Source organism: Chelonia mydas, chromosome 9 (assembly GCF_015237465.2).
Source record: "Chelonia mydas isolate rCheMyd1 chromosome 9, rCheMyd1.pri.v2, whole genome shotgun sequence".
Taxonomy (NCBI): Eukaryota; Metazoa; Chordata; order Testudines; family Cheloniidae; genus Chelonia; species Chelonia mydas.
The window spans coordinates 57459443-57473964 of record NC_057855.1 but is presented as its reverse complement, the minus strand read 5'-3'; positions in this window follow the sequence as shown (position 1 = coordinate 57473964).

Here is a 14522-nt window from a genome sequence, read left to right as displayed (position 1 = left end):
GACATGAGGAGGGAGCAGGGCCTTGTCAGATGCTCATCTAACGCTCCTGGAAGTTGGTTTGCAGAATCAGTAACACTTGACAGAACGATCACTGGCAGAGTCGACATAAATGGGGCATGTACACGGCCAAAGCAAAGTCACTGACACGTGAGCAAACGTTGCCCAGTTTTTTCAGAAGAGCTCTGCATCCCAAATCAGGAACAGATTTTCAGAAGTGCTCAGCATATCAGGTGGCTATTGGGTGCAGAGCTCTTTAGAAAATCTGGCATCAACTGTGGGTGCTGAACACTTGAAAAACTGGCTCTTTATTCTTGAAAATTTGACCCTTTGGGCTTCAGTGGTGCATCCATAAGTGGTACAAAGGGCGTACGCTGGTGTGTTCTGCAGTACTCATCCAGCTGCAATTATTTCATTCTAATGAGGCAAGAGAGGATGAGATCCGCTGAAAGTTTTTCTTGCCTTTTTTTTTTTTTTAAATAAAATTATTTTAGGTCCCAAGTCTCTTGCCATAGAAGTTCATCGGAATTTTGTCATTGACTTCAATGAGAGCAAAATGTGGCCCTTAGTTGCCAATCCAGAATGGAAGAAAACAGACATTTACAGAAGAAGGATGAGTATGTTTGCAGCACAGTCTCCAAAAAGAGTTTCAGAATGACAGCCACAGACAGAGCAATGGCCACCCCCAAATCATAGAACAGAGCTGGTGAGTGAGAATAACTCTCGCCAGATTTAGCAGCTCAGAAATGACTATGCCTGTGCTCATGAAGGGGAAATGGAACTCAGGGTTTCAGTTTGCTGCTGGAAACTTTTCTCAGAGTGCAGAGAACCTGGGGCTCCCTTTGCCGGCACACACATCAGAGCGGCTTCCTACACATCTATCCGGGAGTGGATCCCAGCCAACAGCCCCAGTGCTCTCGCCCTACTCAGCCCCTGAGCAAAGGCATTGGAGATGTGGCTACACAGCATGCTCTAAGTGGTGTCCGGGGTAGATCTGTATTCCCAGGCAGAAATAGAACAGTCACCTGCAACATGTTTATTATTTCCCTGGCATCCATTGTGATCTGCAGCACCCCTACTCGTCCTGCCCTGGGCCTCACACAGTTCTGCTACTGCACCTCAGCCCTGACTTGCAGCACCTTGTTTTCTTGTCATTGTCAGGGCGGGCAGATATGGCCAATCATGCTGTCCTGGATGGTGACTTTGTGATGTGGAGAAATATTGATTGTAATCTCCCCAGGGCAAGGACTACCTTTATGTTCGGTATCTGTGCAGAGTTTAGCATAATGGGGCCCTGATCTCGGCCTGGGTTCCTCCAGACACTCCAGCAATACAAAAAAACAAACAATAATAATAGACACTAGATCAGCTAGCCTCAAACGCCCTTCTGTTTGAGAGAGTTAGAGCAGGTGTATGTCTGTGCGCACCCAAGCACTTAGTGTGTGTGTTTTAAACTAGCCTCTGTCAGTTCATACAGAAATTCTGGTGAAGGACAGGAAAGAAACCTTGTTAAATTGCCATCTCACAACTGCAGCTAATAAACCACAACCTGGGGCCGCCGGGAAGGTGCCTCCATCAGCTTTTTGTTGTGATTTGTAGATTAGTTCAGGGCTGGGTGTTTCCAGACATGAAGAAATCCTGCTGAGCAAAGGGGATAGAGGCATTTTGTCTCATTTTAGCAAAACTGAGGAGTCCCATCCCCCCAAGAAAGATGTGTCTAGGGACACAAAATTGGTTTCCTGCCTGTTAGAAAAAGTTAAAGGATGATATAACACAGCTCCATAGAGATCACATAGGGGCAGATTCCTTACTGGTGGATCCACTAACTTTGATAGAGTAGCACCTAGGGTGAATTTAGCTTGTAGATTCTAATAAGGCTGTTGCTGGACCATTATATCTTAATGTTTAAATCCTGTCCTTTGTTTTGCTGTAACACATTCTTAGGTGCCACTGTACTCACTTGGCTTCTGTAGAGATTGACTTGAAATGATGAGCTAAAAGGAAAGCGTTTCTCTCCTTCCAAGCTATCTCTGTTTTTCTTCTTACCTCATTTTAAGTTCTATGCCCTGGCAATCTCACTCTGGCAGCGTGGGCTGGGGAAATTTAATTAGATGGGGAAAATATAATGAACGTCAATTTTATTTTCGGAGAATGTGGTTCTCTAGGTTTCCTTAAGAAGAAATGAGACAATCAGTCATACTGTTTTACCCCAGGAGCAGGGGGACAGGCTTCAGGCAGCATGATAGGCAGTGTAGGCTAGTGGATAGGGCACTGCCAGGAGAATTGGGTTCCATTCCTGGCTTGGTCTCTGACCTGTTATATGGCCTTGAATGAGTCCGGCCTGTGTCTCCCTTATTACCCCATGTTGGTCTTGTCGATCTAGAGTGAAGGCTCCTTGGATCATGGGCTGTCTGCTATCGTAATGAGAGAAAGCCTGGAGCACAGGGCCTGCCTGAACCACAGTCAGCAAAGCCAGGCCATGCTAGGAGCCAAAGTCAGGCCCTGTCATAGAGCAGACGCTTGCTCACAAGTTCACTGACCGGTACATGAACTTGGCAAAGAACAGTTCAGCGTTGCTAAAACACAGGCACTCCTACGAGGTGCTAGGCACTGAGTATTCATGTAAACACATTCCAGAGGGCTAGCACAGGCACATCCCACCCTAGAGTTCTCAAGTAACAGCATAAACACAATCCTGGGCGACTGTACAGGAACACACTGACCCCGAGCCACACAAGGATGGGAGAACAGGATAATGACTGGCAGGGGTGAAAGTGAGCTGGTATGGGCTGGTACGGCATACCGGTAAGAACCCGCACTGGCCCGTACCCAGCCCACATTAAAGTGCTTTAACACCCCTGCCCCTTTTGCTCCGTCCCTCGGCCGCCGACAGGTGGGGAGGGGGTGGGGGCAAAGGAAGCAGCTGCCCCGGGACCGGCAATTTAAAAGGGCCCAGGACTCCAGACGCCGCCCGGAGCCCCGGGCCCTTAAAATCACAATGGGAGCCCCAGACAGTGCAGGCCAGGCGGCCTGGAAGGGCAGGGCTGGCTGAGTGATGCTGACCCCCCAGCCCCGCCCCTTCCACCCAAGACCCCACCCCTTCGGGGGGCTGGAGCCAGCTCCCACCCCAGTAAGGGTCCTGAGTTAGTTTCACCCCTGATGACTGCGGATGTTTTGTTCATACCAGCAGGTTCAAGGTATAGGGTGAGTAACTAACCACGTCAGGACTGTGATATGTAACTTGTTTGTATCATCGTATAAAAGAGCAATCACAGGAGGGGCATGTTTGTCCAGCTGAGGGAGCGGCAGAAATCCTGCTGCTGACTGAGCTGGTCCATTGATCACGGGCACACGCATTAGTGTGCCTGTAGCACTTACGGGGCTCTAGGACCAAGCCTCAATGACAATAAATCTGGCTAAGCACCTTCACCAATAAACCGAGTCTGTGGTCTTTCTGGGTAGTACTATCGATGTCTGCAGAGCCAGCTGTCCGCAAAGCAGGCTATCTGCAGGGCTGATACAGCATACGGCAAGAGCCTACACGCACGCCAACTGACAACATCTGCTACTATGTGTTTGCACAGCACTTAGCACAACTGGGCTTCCGCTCACTAGCGTCTCTAGGTTCTGCTATAATAACAATTGTTAATATGACTTGGGGCTGGGTTTCCTTAGGTCTATGGCACACAGAGCCCTGACTGTGTTAATTGGAGAAATGTCCTTTTTCTGCTTTATGTCTGCATTTAGACCATTTGCCATGTCTTTATCTTAAGGTTATTATTACTTGTTATTGGTATTATCTTATACCCAGGAGGCGCAGTGGTGGACCAAGACCCTGTTGTGCTAGGCACTGTAGAAACACTGTATAACAAGACAGCCTCTGCCACCAAAGAACTGACTAAGCATAAGACAAGAGACAACAGATGGATGCAGACATCCGGCAGGGGCCTGGAAGGAAACCATGACAATATTGGTCAGCATGCGGAGCAATGGTCTCAGCAAAACAGAACTTCAAGAACCTTAATGATCTGGGCCTAAGAGCTCTCCCACTCTGAGACGAGGCCCATTGCCTACTACTGCACTCTTCTGCATGACAGAGTTGTCTTTCACAAGGGTAAAGCCTATGTGAGCTTTCTCAGGGACTAGCCCAAAGGTATGGAGCTTGCTGTGAGGGAAATCTAACAACCATCACATACATTGCCAGGTTCCATTCCACCTGCAAAGAGCATGTCTCCAGCCAGCCTCACTCATAGAAGCACAAGAGCACATCAGGCATAATTCAGCATTTCAAAAGTCCTCACATGGCTTTTCCCCAGGGGGAGAGAGAGAACCACACGACAGCTACTAAACACCCCTTTAATGTATCTCAGCAAGATGTTCCGATACCACAGTGATGGACAAGATAAGAACCTGAATAAAGTTTCTCTGTTCTGAAAACTGCTCTATAATGACTTCACAGTCCATTATGCATCTGTTGATGTTATCTGGTTACGGTCATATATACATATATTTAATTATGTAACTTTTTAGTATAATTTAAATAAAAAAGCTAACAAGCTTCTGTATAAATAAATCTCCCCCCTCCCCGCCCCGCTCCGCGCTATTCTATGGTCTTGCACAATTAAAGGTGTTCAGAGGTTTCCAGTACCATTGTCTGACAAGTTTTCAATCAAGATGGGCTGTTTTTCTAAAAGCTCTGACCTAGGAATTACCGTGGGGCAGGTCTCTGGTCTGTGTCACACAGGAGGGCAGACTAGATGATCCCAGTGGGCCCTTCTGGCCTTGGACTTGCTGAATCTATGAAGCACCCAGCATTGGCAACTGTTGGAAAAAGGATACTGGAGTAGAGGGACCATAGGTCTGGCCAATGTGGCTTTCCCTATGCACTTCTATTCTTCGTAATGTACTATATTTCACAGGTAATCCACTCTGTACACAGGGGCAGAATACCTCAACAGAGGCATCACCAGCTACCTAACCAATGGCATTCTTATGTGTGACTCAGTGCTTATTAATCACTTAAGGTACATCTACACTGCAAAAAAAACCCACCAAAAAACACACTCTGTGGCAGCAAGTTTCAGAGCCTGGGATGACAGGCTTACACTATGGGGCTAAAAAAAACCAGCGTAGATGTTCCCGCTTGGGCTGGAGCCAGGGCTTTGAGATCCTCCTCCCCCACTGGCTCTCAGAGCCCAAGCAGGAATGTCTATATGCTGCTCTTTTTAACCCCACAGTGCAAGCCTGAGTCAGTTGATGCGTACTTACAGACTCAAGAACATAAGAACAGACATACTGGGTCAGATCAATGGTCCATCTAGCCCAGTAGCCTGTCTCTGACAGTGGCCAATGCCAGGTGCTTCAGAGGGATTTAACAGGGCAATTATCGAGTGATCCACTTCATCCTCCAGTCCCAGCTTCTAGCAGTCAGAGGCTTAGTGCAGGGATAGTCAATTATTTTTTGTCAAGGTCCAAATTTCTTGGTCAAAGTATAATCAAGGTTCAGGCTCCAGAGAAAATAATTTTAAAAAATAACAATGACAATAAGTAAATAAAAAGAGTTTGGGGTCCATTCAAAAGCATCTTGTGGTTCGGATTTGGCCCACGGTCCATCTATTGACTATTGCTGATTTAAAGACACCCAGAGCATGGGGTTGCATCCCTGACTATCTTGGCTAACAGCCAGTGATAGACGTATCCTCCACGAACTTATCTAATTCTTTTTTGAACCCCATTATAGTTTTGGACTTCCCAACACCCCCCAGCAATGAGTCCCACAGGTTGTGGGAAGAAGTACTTCCTTATGTTTGTTTTAAACCTGCTGCCTATTAAATTTCACTGGGTGAGCCCTGGATCTTTTGTTATGTGAAGGGGTAAATAACACTTCTTTATTCACTTTCTCCATATCATGCATGATTTCATAGACCTCTATCATATCCTTAGTTGCCTCTTTTCCAAACTGAAAACTCCAAGTCTTTTTAATCTCTCCTCATATGGAAGCTGTTCTATACCCCTAAACATTTTTGTTTCTCTTCTCTGTACCTTTTCCAAATTCTAATAAATCTTTTTTGAGATGGGGCCACCAGAACTGCACACCGTGTTCAAGGTGTGGGCATATTGTGGATTTATATAGTGGCATTTAGATATTTTTTGTCTTATTTTCTATCCCTTTTCCAATGGTTCCTAACTTTTTGTTTGCTTTTTTGACTGTTTCTGCACACTGAATGGATTTTTTCAGAGAACTATCCATGATGACACCAAGGTCTCCTTCTTGAGTGGTAACAACTAATTTAGAGTCCATCATTTTGTATGTATATTTGGGATTATGTTTTCCAATGTGCATTACTTCACATTTATCAACACTAAATTTCATCTGCCATATGCTTGTCCAGTCACCCAGTTCTGTAAGATTCCTCTTTAACTCTTCACAGTCTGCTTTGGATTTAACTATCTTGATTAATTTAGTATCCTCTGCAAACTTTGCCATATCAATGTTTACTCCTTTTTCCACATCATTTATGGATATGTTGAACAGCACTGGTTCCAGTACAGATACTTGGGGAACCCTGTTATTTACCTCTTTCCATTCTGAAAACTGACCATTTATTCCTACCCTTTGTTTCTTATCGTTTAACCAGTTACTGATCAATGAGAGGTCCTCCCCTCTTATCCCATGACTGCTTACTTTGCTTAAGAACCTTTGGTGAGGGACCTTGTCAAAGGCTTTCTGAAAATTCAGGTTCACTAGATCCACTTGTCCACATGTTTGCTGATCCCCTCAAGGAATTTGAATAGATTGATGAGGCATGATTTTCCTTTACAAAGGCCATGTTGACTCTTCCCCAACAAATTGTGTTAATCTGTGTGTCTGATAATTCTGTTGTTTACTATAATTTCAATCTATTTGCCTGATACTGAAGTTAGGCTTATCAGCCTGTAGTTGCGAGGATTGCCTCTGAAGCACTTTTTTAAAAATGGGATCACATTAGCTTCTGCCAGTAATCTGGTATGGAGGCTGATTTAAACAGTAGGTTACAGACCACAGTTAGTAGTTCTGCAATTTCACATTTGAGTTCCTTCAGAACTTGGGTGAATCCCATCTGGTCCTGGTGACTTAGTACTGTTTAATTTATTAGTTTGTTCCCAAACCTCCTGTAATGACACCTCAATCTGGGACAGTTCCTCTGATTTGTCACATAAAAAGAATAGCTCCAATATGGGAATCTCCCTCACATCCTCTGCAGTGAGGACCAATGCAAAGAATTCATTTAGCTTCTTGGCAACAGGCTTGTCTTCCTTGAGTGATCCTTTAGCATCTCAGTTGTCCAGTGGCCCTACTGATTGTCTGGCAGGCTTCCTGCTTCTGATGTACTAAACAAAAATGCTGTTAGTTTTTGTTTCTTTTGCTAGTTGCTCTTTGAATATTTTTTGGCCTGACTAATTATAGTTTTAAACTTGACTTGCCAGAATTTATGCTGCTTTCTCTTTTCTTCAGTAGGATTTGACTTCCAATTTTAAAAGCTGTTTTTCTGTATCGCTCTTTTACTCTGTTGTGTAGCCATAGTGGCATTTTTTTTGGTTCTCATATTTTTTTTGTTTTATTTGAGGTATATGTCATAAATATAAAGGGAAGGGTAACAACCTTTCTGTATTTTACAGTGCTGTAAAATCCCTCCTGGCCAGAGGCAAAACCCTTTCACCTGTAAAGGGTTAAGAAGCTAAGATAACCTAGCTGACACCTGACCCAAAATGACCAATGAGAGGACAAGATACTTTCAAATCTGCCGGGGGGAACAAAGGGTTGGTCTGTCTGTGTGATGCTTTTGCTGGGAACAGATCAGGAATGCAGCCTTACAACTCCTGTTAAATTAGTAAGTAATCGAGCTAGAAATGCGTTAGATTTCCTTTTGTTTAATAGCTGGTAAAATAAGCTGTGCTGGATGGAATGTATATTCCTGTTTTTGTGTCTTTTTGTAACTTAAGGTTTTGCCTAGAGGGATTCTCTGTGTTTTGAATCTGATTACCCTGTAAGGTATTTACCATCCTGATTTTACGGAGGTGATTCTTTTACCTTTTCTTTAATTAAAATTCTTCTTTTAAGAACCTGATTGATTTTTCATTGTTCTTAAGATCCAAGGGTTTGGGTCTGTGTTCACCTGTACAAATTGGTGAGGATTCTTATCAAGCCTTCCCCAGGAAAGGGGGTATAGGGTTTGGGGGGATATTTTGGGGGAAGACGTCTTCAAGTGGGCTCTTTCTCTGTTCTTTGTTTAAAACGCTTGGTGGTGGCAGCATACAGTTCAAGGACAAGGCAAAGTTTGTACCTTGGGGAAGTTTTTAACCTAAGCTGGTAAGAATAAGCTTAGGGGATCTTTCATGCAGGTCCCCACATCTGTACCCTAGAGTTCAGAAGGAACCTTGACATGGTGGCAGAGCGGTGGGATCATTTTGAGATCATTTTGAACCAGAAGCACAGCAGAATTTTAAAAGGTTTTGTAAAAGTGATTGCAGCTGTCGATTCTGTCTCTCCACCTGGGGGACAGAGCAGCAGGCATAACAAGAGGATTTTTCTGTAGGCTGAGAACAGCTATCAGAAAAGAAAAAAAAAGGTTGTAGCACAGCAAAATTTTACAAGCCAGTTTTTGTTTTGTTTTGTTTTCTTTCTAACTCTCGGGTGTAAAGTTAGTTAAAAACAGAGAGGTTAGGATGACAGACTGCACTGTTCAACAGAAGTTGGAATTAGCCAGATTTGAGGCTGAGGAAAAACAAAAGGAACATGAAAGACGGGTAGAACTCAGAAAGATGGAAATGGAGGCAAAAAAAAAAAGAAATGGCAGCCAAAGAAAAAGAAAGGGAGGATGCCCACAGGAGAGCTATGGAGGCAAAGGAAAAAGAAAAGGAGGAGAAGAAAAAAGAGAGGAAGCATGCACTGGAGATGAAGAAGGCAAAGGCTCAGCAGAATATACCGAATAACCCAAACAGTCCTTCCCCAACAATCCACAAATGGGAGTGACTATGTCCACAGTATGATGAATCCAGTGATATTGCTGAATATTTTCTCACCTTTGAGAGACTGTGCACACTCCATCAAATTCCTGAAGCTCACAAGATGACCACATTGGTTGCAAAATTGACTGGAAGAGCTCTGGACATATTCAATAAGATGCCTATTGAGGAGGCTTCTGACTATGGTAAATTTAAGGATTTGGTTTTAAAGCAATTTAAAGTTACACCTGAAACTTACAGAGTAAAATTTAGAGCCCTTAAGAGAGGACCTGGACTAAGTAATGTGGCTTATCTAAACCAGATGAAGGATCTGTTAGATAAATGGGTCAAAGGAAGGGGTGTAACTAGTTTTGAAGGAATGTGTGATTTGATGATTCAGGAGCAATTCCTGAATATGTCCAAGGAGGATATAAAACAGTGTTTATGTGATAAGAAATTGGACTCAGGAGAAAATGTTGCTTCTTATGCTGATCAATACAAGCAGTCCCAGACCTCCAGAGAGGCAGGGAAAACCGGAACAAAATGGGTGGAGGGAGGAGAGAGGAACAACCCTGGTCACAGTTGGAGCAGATACCAGAAGGGACACCCTCAGACCACACCATACTACCGGGAGCAGCCCAAGGCCCCAACTACACACCAAGGAACACTCCAGACACCTTATCGTCCCGCCACACCATTCTCCAGCAACCCACCTCGCCCCAGTGACCCATCAGCTGGACGATGTTTTAAATGTCACGAGCTGGGGCATGTAAAGGCCAACTGCCCCAAGAACCCCAACAGAATCACACCAGAGGTCCTCAGGCCCAGATACCTCCCAGATACCTCCTCAGAGCGGAGGGAAACTGTGAGTGTAGGCGGGAAGAAGGTCACCGCGTGGAGGGACACCGGAGCACAAGTGTCAGCTATCCCTGCTTCCTTAGTGGACCCCAATTTAATCGACCCAGAGGTCCAAGTGATGATTCAACCCTTCAAGTCAAACTCTTTTGACTTGCCTACAGCCAAGTTGCCGGTCCGGTACAAGGGCTGGTCAGGAACATGGACTTTTGCAGTCTATGATGATTATCCCATCCCCATGCTGTTGGGAGAAGACTTGGCCAATCATGTGAAGCTAGCCAAGAGGGTGGGAATGGTCACCCGCAGCCAGGCTAAACAAGCTGTCAAACCTAGCTCTGTTCCAGAAACTTCTACCAGGACCCGGTCAGAGGTTATGGAACTGGACCCCATGCCAACATCTGCAACAGCAGTAGTGGATCCAGTCCCAGACACCCAGACAGAGCTAGTCTCAAAACCGGAACCGGCGGAACAACCAACACCAGAACTATTGCCAGCACTGAATCCAGTACTTTCAACCCCAACACCAGAGGGCCCCACTGAACCTGCACCGGCAGCAGCAGATAACCCTACACAAGAGGTTCAGCTGGAGCCTGAACCCCAACATAGTGCACCAGCGGAGAGCCATTCACAGTCAACGGAAACAACCATCACTTCCAGAGGGACCAAGCCCAGGTCCACAATCCAATGAGGAACTGATGTCTCCAGCATCAAGGGAACAGTTCCAGGCTGAACAGGAAGCAGATGAAAGCCTCCAGGGAACTTGGATGGCGGCACAGAGCAACCCACCACCTCTCAGCTCTTCTAATCGATCCAGGTTTTTTGTAGAAAGAGGATTTTTATACAAGGAAACTCTTTCTGGTGGACGCCAGGAAGACAGGCACCCTCAAAGATAGTTGGTAGTTCCAACTAAGTACCGAGTAAAGCTTTTAAGCTTAGCCCACGATCATCCTAGTGGCCATGCTGGGGTGAACAGAACCAAAGACCATTTGGGAAAGTTGTTCCACTGGGAGGGAATGGGCAAGGATGTTTCTACCTATGTCCGGTCTTGTGAGGTGTGCCAAAGAGTGGGAAAACCCCAAGACCAGGTCAAAGCCCCTCTCCAGTCATTCCCCATCATTGAGATTCCATTTCAGCGAGTAGCTGTGGATATTCTGGGTCCTTTTCTGAAAAAGACAGCCAGAGGAAAGCAGTACATACTGACTTTCATGGATTTTGCCACCTGATGGCCGGAAGCAGTAGCTCTAAGCAACACCAAGGCTAAAAGTGTGTGTCAGGCACTAACGGATATTTTTGCCAATGTAGGTTGGCCCTCTGACATCCTTACAGATTCAGGAACTAATTTCCTGGGAGGAACTATGGAAAGCCTTTGGGAAGCTCATGGGGTGAATCCCTTGGTTGCCACCCCTTACCATCATCAAACAAATGGCCTGGTGGAGAAGTTTAATGAAACTTTGAGGGCCATGATACATAAATTCGTAAATGAGCGCGCCAATGATTGGGACCTAGTGTTGCAGCAGTTACTCTTTGCCTACAGAGCTGTACTCCATCCCAGTTTAGGGTTTTCACCATTTGAACTTGTATATGGCCGGGAGGTTAAGGGGCCATTACAGTTGGTGAAGCAGCAATGGGTGAGGTTTACACCTTCTCCAGGAACTAACATTCTGGACTTTGTAACCAACCTACAAAACACCTCCGAACCTCTTTAGCCCTTGCTAAAGAAAACCTAAAGGATGCTCAAAAAGAGCAAAAAGCCTGGTATGATAAACATGCCAGAGAGTGTTCCTTCAAAGTAGGGGACCAGGTCATGGTCTTAAAGGTGCTCCAGACCCAAAAAATGGAAGCATCCTGGAAAGGGCCATTCACAGTCCAAGAGCACCTGGGAGCTGTTAATTATCTCATAGCATTCCCCACCTCAAACTGAAAGCCTAAGGTGTACCATATTAATTCTCTAAAGCCCTTTTATTCCGGAGAATTAAAGGTTTGACAGTTTACAGCCCAGGGAGGAGATGATGCCGAGTGGCCTGAAGGTGTCTACTATGAAGGGAAAAGTGATGGTGGTGTGGAAGAGGTGAACCTCTCTATGACCCTTGGGTGTATGCAGCGACAGCAGATCCAGGAGCTGTGCACTAGCTACATGCTGATGTTCTCAGCCACTCCAGGACTGACTGAATGGGCATACCACTCCATTGACACAGGTAATGCTCACCCAATTAGAGCCCAACCTTACCGGGTGTCTCCTCAAGCTAAAACTGCTATATAACAGGAGATCCAGGATATGCTACAGATGGGTGTAATCCGCGCCTCTGGCAGTGCCAGGGTATCTCCAGTGGTTCTAGTTCCCAAACCAGATGGGGAGGTACATTTTTGCATGGATTACTGTAAGCTAAATGCTATAACTTGCCCAGACCACTATCCAATGCCACGCACAGATGAACTATTGGAGAAATTGGGACGGGCTCAGTTCATCTCTACCTTGGACTTAACCAAGGGGTCCTGGCAGGTACCGCTAGATGAATCCGCCAAGGAAAGGTCAGCCTTTATCACACATGTCAGGCTGTATGAATTTAATGTGCTCCCTTTTGGGCTGCGGAAAGCACCCACCACCTTCCAAAAACTTTTAGATGGTCTCCTAGTGGGACTGGGAGAATATGCAGTCGCCTACTGTGATGATGTGGCCATATTTTTGGATTCCTGGGCAGAACACCTGGAACATCTACAAAAAGTCTTCGAGCGCATAAGGGAGGCAGGACTAACTGTTAAGGCTAAGAAGTGTCAAATAGGCCTAAACAGAGTGACTTACCTTGGACACCAGATGGGTCAAGGAACTATCAACCCCCTACAGGCCAAAGTGGATGTTATCCAAAAGTGGCCTGTCCCAAAGTCAAAGAAACAGGTCCAATCCTTCTTAGGCTTGGCCGGATATTACAGGCGATTTGTACCGCAATACAGCCAAATCGCCACCCCACTGACAGACCTAACCAAAAAGAAACAGCCAAATGCAGTTCAGTGGACTGAAGAGTGTCAGAAGGCCTTTAACCAGCTTCAAGCGACACTCATGTCTGACCCTGTACTAAGGGCCCCAGACTTTGACAAACCATTCCTAGTAACCACAGATGTGTCTGAGTGTGGTGTAGGAGCAGTCTTAATGCAGGAAGGACCGAATCAAGAGTTCCATCCTGTCGTGTTTCTCAGCAAGAAGCTGTCTGAGAGGGAAAGCCACTGGTCAATCAGTGAAAAGGAATGTTACGCCATTGTCTACGCTCTGGAAAAGCTACGCCCATATGTTTGGGGACGGCGTTTCCACCTGCAAACTGACCATGCTTCGCTACAGTGGCTTCATACCACCAAGGGAAATAACAAAAAACATATTCGGTGGAGTTTAGCTCTCCAAGATTTTGATTTAGACATACAACACATCTCAGGAGCTTCTAACAAAATGGCTGATGCACTCTCCCGTGAAAGTTTCCCAGAATCAACTGGTCCAAATCATCCTTAAGATGTGGAAAATATTGTCAGTCTTTATACAGTTAGTAGTATATTTAGAGATGCAGGTGTCTTATTAACTCTGTTTTCCCCTAAAGCTCCAGCAAGAAATCACAGCCAGTGTTTCATCCTATCTGTGATTTGGGGGGGCGTGTCATAAATATAAAGGGAAGGGTAACAACCTTTCTGTATTTTACAGTGCTGTAAAATCCCTCCTGGCCAGAGGCAAAACCCTTTCACCTGTAAAGGGTTAAGAAGCTAAGGTAACCTAGCTGACACCTGACCCAAAATGACCAATGAGAGGACAAGATACTTTCAAATCTGCCGGGGGGAACAAAGGGTTGGTCTGTCTGTGTGATGCTTTTGCCAGGAACAGATCAGGAATGCAACCTTACAACTCCTGTTAAATTAGTAAGTAATCTAGCTCGAAATGCGTTAGATTTCCTTTTGTTTAATGGCGGTAAAATAAGCTGTGCTGGATGGAATGTATATTCTTGGTTTTGTGTCTTTTTGTAACTTAAGGTTTTGCCTAGAGGGATTCTCTGTGTTTTGAATCTGATTACCCTGTAAGGTATTTACCATCCTGATTTTACAGAGGTGATTCTTTTACCTTTTCTTTAATTAAAATTCTTCTTTTAAGAACCTGATTGATTTTTCATTGTTCTTAAGATCCAAGGGTTTGGGTCTGTGTTCACCTGTACAAATTGGTGAGGATTCTTATCAAGCCTTCCCCAGGAAAGGGGGTATAGGGTTTGGGGGGATATTTTGGGGGAAGACGTCTTCAAGTGGGCTCTTTCTCTGTTCTTTGTTTAAAATGCTTGGTGGTGGCAGTATACAGTTCAAGAACAAGGCAAAGTTTGTACCTTGGGGAAGTTTTTAACCTAAGCTGGTAAGAATAAGCTTAGGGGGTCTTTCATGCAGTTCCCCACATCTGTACCCTAGAGTTCAGAGTGGGGAAGGAAGCTTGACAATATACATTTAGTTTGAGCTTCTTTCTGTTTTTAAAGTTTCCGTGCAGCTTGCAAGCATTTCACTCTTGTGACTGTTCCTTTTATTTTCCATTTAAATAGCTTCCTCACTGTTGTGTAGGTCCCCTTTTTGTAGTTAAATGCTATTGTGGTAGGTTTCTTTGGTATTTTCCCCCCTACCTGGATGAATCTTTCTCACACACCCTACTCGCTGCTGCCAGGGGTGGGGGGGTT